Source organism: Esox lucius, chromosome 20 (genome assembly GCF_011004845.1).
Source record: "Esox lucius isolate fEsoLuc1 chromosome 20, fEsoLuc1.pri, whole genome shotgun sequence".
Lineage (NCBI taxonomy): Eukaryota > Metazoa > Chordata > Actinopteri > Esociformes > Esocidae > Esox > Esox lucius.
In genome coordinates, this window is record NC_047588.1 from 34620261 (window position 1) to 34626260 (window position 6000).

At 45.8% G+C, this 6000-nt stretch overlaps 4 non-coding genes across 4 annotated transcripts; all 4 read right to left on the reverse strand.

The window, feature by feature from the left end:
* Window positions 1-335: 335 nt before the first annotated feature.
* On the reverse strand, window positions 336-499 carry LOC114829852. The gene has a single exon (XR_003777691.2). It is a non-coding gene; the product is annotated as a U1 spliceosomal RNA (small nuclear RNA).
* A 466-nt stretch (window positions 500-965) lies between these two features.
* On the reverse strand, window positions 966-1084 carry LOC114829848. Its single transcript, XR_003777690.1, has one exon. It is a non-coding gene; the product is annotated as a 5S ribosomal RNA (ribosomal RNA).
* Window positions 1085-1600: 516 nt separating this feature from the next.
* LOC114829853 lies at window positions 1601-1764 on the reverse strand. Its single transcript, XR_003777692.2, has one exon. It is a non-coding gene; the product is annotated as a U1 spliceosomal RNA (small nuclear RNA).
* Window positions 1765-2230: 466 nt separating this feature from the next.
* Window positions 2231-2349, reverse strand: LOC114829854. The gene has a single exon (XR_003777693.1). It is a non-coding gene; the product is annotated as a 5S ribosomal RNA (ribosomal RNA).
* Window positions 2350-6000: the final 3651 nt, after the last annotated feature.

Consider the following 6000-nt stretch of genomic DNA (forward strand, 5'->3'; position numbering starts at 1 on the left):
CCTAGGTCCCCGTTTCAATGTGGACTGTAGCACACTGCAGGCCAATAGAGGCTGCCCCCCGCTAACTGGTGCCGCTTGACTAATTGACCAAGCTTGAGAAGGTGTCTTCTCTGTCCACATTTTCTGGGGTTAGAGGTTGTATTAAGTAGTCCGGCATATACGGCCTGAAACAAAGAGGGAAACAAAGACAGACCTGGGCATGATTTGGGGGCAGACGGCGACCTAAAGATGAGCTTGAACACGCTTAAAGGGAGAGGAAGAGGAGGTACACAAGGGCACAGACCTGACAGGTGGGAGAGGCACCAGGAGGGCACGTTTGTCATTGAACACTAGATCAGGGGAGAGCGCGAACGCAGTCCCCCACTACCAGAAATTATGCAATCGAGATTTCCACATTTGAGAAATTCGCAGGGGTCAGCACAGCCGGAGTGCAATGGCCGAGCCTCGCCCTGGGTGAACCGCCTTGGTGATCACGGTGTCTCCCTTGCCAGGTAAGTATGAGTTGTACAGGTCCGCGGAGGGGTGGCCATTACAGTGCCAACGTTTCCGCCTGACGGTGGGTCACTTAGAGCCTTACAATGTCACATCTCTGGACCGCCACAGCCTCACGTCCTATAGAGCCATTACAAAGCATGTCTAGAAATGCAGATGCGGGCAGAGCACTTGCAAGTACTTTATTGTTTGTTTAGCCCATCTTGTGAGCGCATCCCTCTTTTCCTGTCATACAACACTGCTGAACTGGTAGAAATGCAAATGCCCCCTTCCCCCGATTTCAATGTGTTTAAGCAGAGTGGATTCACAAGCCAATGCCCAATGAGCACGCATTAGCGCGTTCAGGCGAGCCCAGGAGAAACGTACAGAACCCACACTGGACCGGGGGGGCAGTTGCATTTAGTGAACTACACGTTGAATGAAGCCATCAGGATGAGAAAATAAACCAAGAGCACACCCTAGTGGGGGAAAAAAGCTTACAGCACCTGGTATTCCCAGGCGGTCTCCCATCCAAGTACTAACCAGGCCCGACCCTGCTTAGCTTCCGAGATCGGACGAGATCGGGCGTATTCAGGCTGGTATGGCCGTAAGCGAGAGAACACTCGCCGGGGCGCTTTATAAAGGGATCAGTATCAAAAAAGAGCATGACACGGGAAAGCTGTTATTTAGCAAAATAAGGCAATCACAGTGAAAAAGCACTCACATTTGGAGGAGATATCTTTGAACCCTGTCAAGCATTTCCATTACTAAGTCACTGTGCTATCTAGCTCCAGCCTAGGTCCCCGTTTCAATGTGGACTGTAGCACACTGCAGGCCAATAGAGGCTGCCCCCCGCTAACTGGTGCCGCTTGACTAATTGACCAAGCTTGAGAAGGTGTCTTCTCTGTCCACATTTTCTGGGGTTAGAGGTTGTATTAAGTAGTCCGGCATATACGGCCTGAAACAAAGAGGGAAACAAAGACAGACCTGGGCATGATTTGGGGGCAGACGGCGACCTAAAGATGAGCTTGAACACGCTTAAAGGGAGAGGAAGAGGAGGTACACAAGGGCACAGACCTGACAGGTGGGAGAGGCACCAGGAGGGCACGTTTGTCATTGAACACTAGATCAGGGGAGAGCGCGAACGCAGTCCCCCACTACCAGAAATTATGCAATCGAGATTTCCACATTTGAGAAATTCGCAGGGGTCAGCACAGCCGGAGTGCAATGGCCGAGCCTCGCCCTGGGTGAACCGCCTTGGTGATCACGGTGTCTCCCTTGCCAGGTAAGTATGAGTTGTACAGGTCCGCGGAGGGGTGGCCATTACAGTGCCAACGTTTCCGCCTGACGGTGGGTCACTTAGAGCCTTACAATGTCACATCTCTGGACCGCCACAGCCTCACGTCCTATAGAGCCATTACAAAGCATGTCTAGAAATGCAGATGCGGGCAGAGCACTTGCAAGTACTTTATTGTTTGTTTAGCCCATCTTGTGAGCGCATCCCTCTTTTCCTGTCATACAACACTGCTGAACTGGTAGAAATGCAAATGCCCCCTTCCCCCGATTTCAATGTGTTTAAGCAGAGTGGATTCACAAGCCAATGCCCAATGAGCACGCATTAGCGCGTTCAGGCGAGCCCAGGAGAAACGTACAGAACCCACACTGGACCGGGGGGGCAGTTGCATTTAGTGAACTACACGTTGAATGAAGCCATCAGGATGAGAAAATAAACCAAGAGCACACCCTAGTGGGGGAAAAAAGCTTACAGCACCTGGTATTCCCAGGCGGTCTCCCATCCAAGTACTAACCAGGCCCGACCCTGCTTAGCTTCCGAGATCGGACGAGATCGGGCGTATTCAGGCTGGTATGGCCGTAAGCGAGAGAACACTCGCCGGGGCGCTTTATAAAGGGAACAGTATCAAAAAAGAGCATGACACGGGAAAGCTGTTATTTAGCAAAATAAGGCAATCACAGTGAAAAAGCACTCACATTTGGAGGAGATATCTTTGAACCCTGTCAAGCATTTCCATTACTAAGTCACTGTGCTATCTAGCTCCAGCCTAGGTCCCCGTTTAGGGGTCAGCACGGCTGGAGTTGTGGAGATGCTCCGAACAAGTCGTCTAGCTATCAGGATTTGGCCCTTGTCAAAGTTGCTCAGATCTTCACGATTGCCCATTTTTCCTGCTTTTAACATTGAGGACAGAATGTTCTCTTGCTGCCTAATATATCCAACCCACTAACAGATGCCATGATGACAAGATTATCAGTGTTATTCTCTTCACCTGTCAGTGGTCATGTAGGAACTTCTTCAAGATGGTTGGAAAAGCATTCCAGATGACTACCTCAAGAAACTGGTTGAGAGATTACCAAGTATACAATGCTGTCAAAGCAAAGGGTGGTTAGTTTGAAGAGTCTAAGATGCAAACGTATTCATTTATTTTCCACATTTATGGTTCCATGTGTTACTTCTACATTGGGAAATATTTAGTATTTCTTAATAGTAAAATAAATAGTACAATTTTGAATAGTAATAATTAAGACATTTCCTTCAATGAGGGGTCCAAACTTTTGACTGGTAATGTATATCTCATCTCACCTCATCCCGCTCCATTATCCCCTCACTCGCGAACAAGACCCTGAGATACTTGAACTCCTTTACTTGGGGCAACGCCTCATTCCCAACTCGGAGGAGGCAATCCATCGGTTTCCTGCTGAGAACCATGGCCTCAGATTTAGAGGTGCTAATCCTCACCCCAACCGCTTCGCACTCGGCTGCGAACCGGACCAGTGAGTGCTGAAGGTCACAGACCGATGACGCCATCAGGACCACATCATCCGCAAAAAGCAGCGATGAGAATCCCAGCCCACCGAACTGCAACCCCTCCCCACCCCGACTACGCCTCGATATCCTGTCCATATAAGTTACAAACAGGATTGGTGACAAAGCGCAGACCTGGCAGAGGCCAACCCCCACCTGGAACGAGTCCGACTTACTACCGAGAACCCAAACACAGCTCTCACTTTAGACGTACAGGGATTGGATAGCCCTCAGAAGGGACCACCGCACCCCATATTAAATATAAATACATTATGTTGAAAAGTTGTGTTTTTTGTTAATAAATCATTTTTGGGGTAGGCAAAATGTTTTGAGTGCTACAAGGATTCACAATAACACGTAGCAGGTTGAGAAACCACCCAATTAGCCATGAATCCCACCATTTTATTTATTTAGTGATTCAAGGCTAATTGGGTGGAGAAACAGGCCCACCGCAATGCAGTTTGCCTTAACCCCACACTTGATACGACAATACTGCCTCGATTTCACACATTTCAGTGGCATAGTTTAACCACTAGGGACAAAACTGACCAGAATATACTACTAATATACGAAATTACTATATCACTTGCATAAAGGAACTGCCAGAATTTATGGATATAGATTTACTATTCCTTATTCTAAAACATCTGGTCTTACTAGAAAAAAATATTTCAAGCTATAGTTACTATTTAATCCAACATGCCAAACACAATAAAGGAAATAACATTTTACAAATAAGAGAATTTATGGGCAATACAAAACACAGACCACAAAATAACTCATCTCTGTGTTAAAGAAACAGATGTTCTTTGATGTAGTACACTGTCAAATAATGGTTCATTTGAGCAAGGAATTACAACTTCTACAGGAAAACCGAGGCACTTGTCCTATGCATCTATGTTATGAAGGGAAATAAATCTGCTTTAGTTCTGAGCCAAGTAAGTAGTGTTTACAAGCTGCCCATGCTGTGAAATTAAACTGTACAAATAGTCAATGACAATCTGGTTCCAAATAAATATTGTGTTCACAAGATGGGGCATATTGACAAAGCATATATATATATATATATATACACATATAAAATATCTACACACATTTAAATTCTACTAAACACTCCTTACAACTGTACAATTTGTCCAGACATGAGTTAAAATGAATCAACTCAACTGATGTTTAACAGATGTGACAAATACCGGTTATGTTGCGCTTTAGAACCAAAAGGGAGTTGGAAACAATAAGTGACCATTTGGATGCATTACAATGTTTTGAAGCTGGATCAACCATTACCTAAAAATTCAGCTAATCTGCTCTAATGCTTTTAACCAAATAAGGTGAAAATTAGTATATTGCTTTTTATAAATTTGTATTGTTTTTGCATTAAACTGTTGGGAAAAAAACACTCAATTGTATTTTCTTTAGGTTGTCAGAGGGAATCAGGTGGGAGGTTGGGAGGTAGACATTTCCTAACTCCAATTACCTGGTATGGCCATTCAAATGGGTTTTTTACCATCCACGTGGTAGATATCCACTTCCCAACTACACTACATTTTAGGAGATGTATCAAATACTCAACACACTAGATGATTTTGTTGAGTTAACCTGCAAATGTTGATAGCTCTCATAACACACACAGGCCTTTGTTTACAAACACCATTAGGAGTGCTTTTTCATCCATTTCAAAAGGGGAAATCTACTGTCATACAAAACTCCTTTTTCCTTAAATGCTATCTAGAGGACATGGTTTACATTTAAATTCCCTCTTTTAAAAATAATAATAATAATGATGACCAGGGCCAACACCTGTACATCCAATATATTTCTTCGAGATATGCAATCAATTAACATTTCCTCTTTTCAGATGACATACTTAATAATGCAATCAGTTTCCATTCTAACAATCAGGTCAACCTTTTACTAAACTGGTTAAACTTTAACTGACTCAGCTTCCACGCGTAGTTCAACCTCCGGACCCACAAGGTTGTGCTTTAGCCTGTTCAGCTCAGTCCAGTTAAAACCCAACAGAACCTTAGTCCTCTTCTGTCTGAGGGCTTTCATACACTTGCTCCGCTTTGCCCCGAACAAAGACGCCACATCAGTCCTCGGGAACCACAGGCGTCCCGCCAGTGCCTCCATCTCCTTCCTGGACAGATAGGGCTTCTGGTGGAAGTATCTCGTAAGAAATGCCTTTCTGTCCTCAAACGAGCGCATCTCCATTCCCGTGGGGTCCAGCACAAGGGGCACAGTAGGGTCAAATGAAAATGCACTGGGTTTGTTTCTGTGGCCAGCCTGCTGCTTGGTGGCAACCTGGGCCGCCTCCCGGGACTTGCTCTGACTAGCGAGGTCCAGGGCAGTGGCAGGCACACCCCCATTGATTGTCTGGGCACTGGGATCCGGGTTGATCAGTCTCTCTGCATCTTTAGCCGCCTTGGGGGCGCAGCGGCACCTCTGGACGTGTATTGAGATTGTCCTGGAGGTGGACTTGTCCGTGTACACCCCCAGGCAGTAGACACACTTGAAAGCCGGAGACTTCAGTATGGCATGTATTGTGGGCACAATGTGATGCTTTGTCTTTAGATGTAGCTCGTAATCCTCTCCATTCTGAGGTTTCTCTGGACAGAAGGGGGCAGCCGTCTTTTGCTAGATTTTGACATGCTGACTTGATGGACTCCTGTCGCAGCTTAAGATAAATGCGGTCTTTTGTTGACGTAACC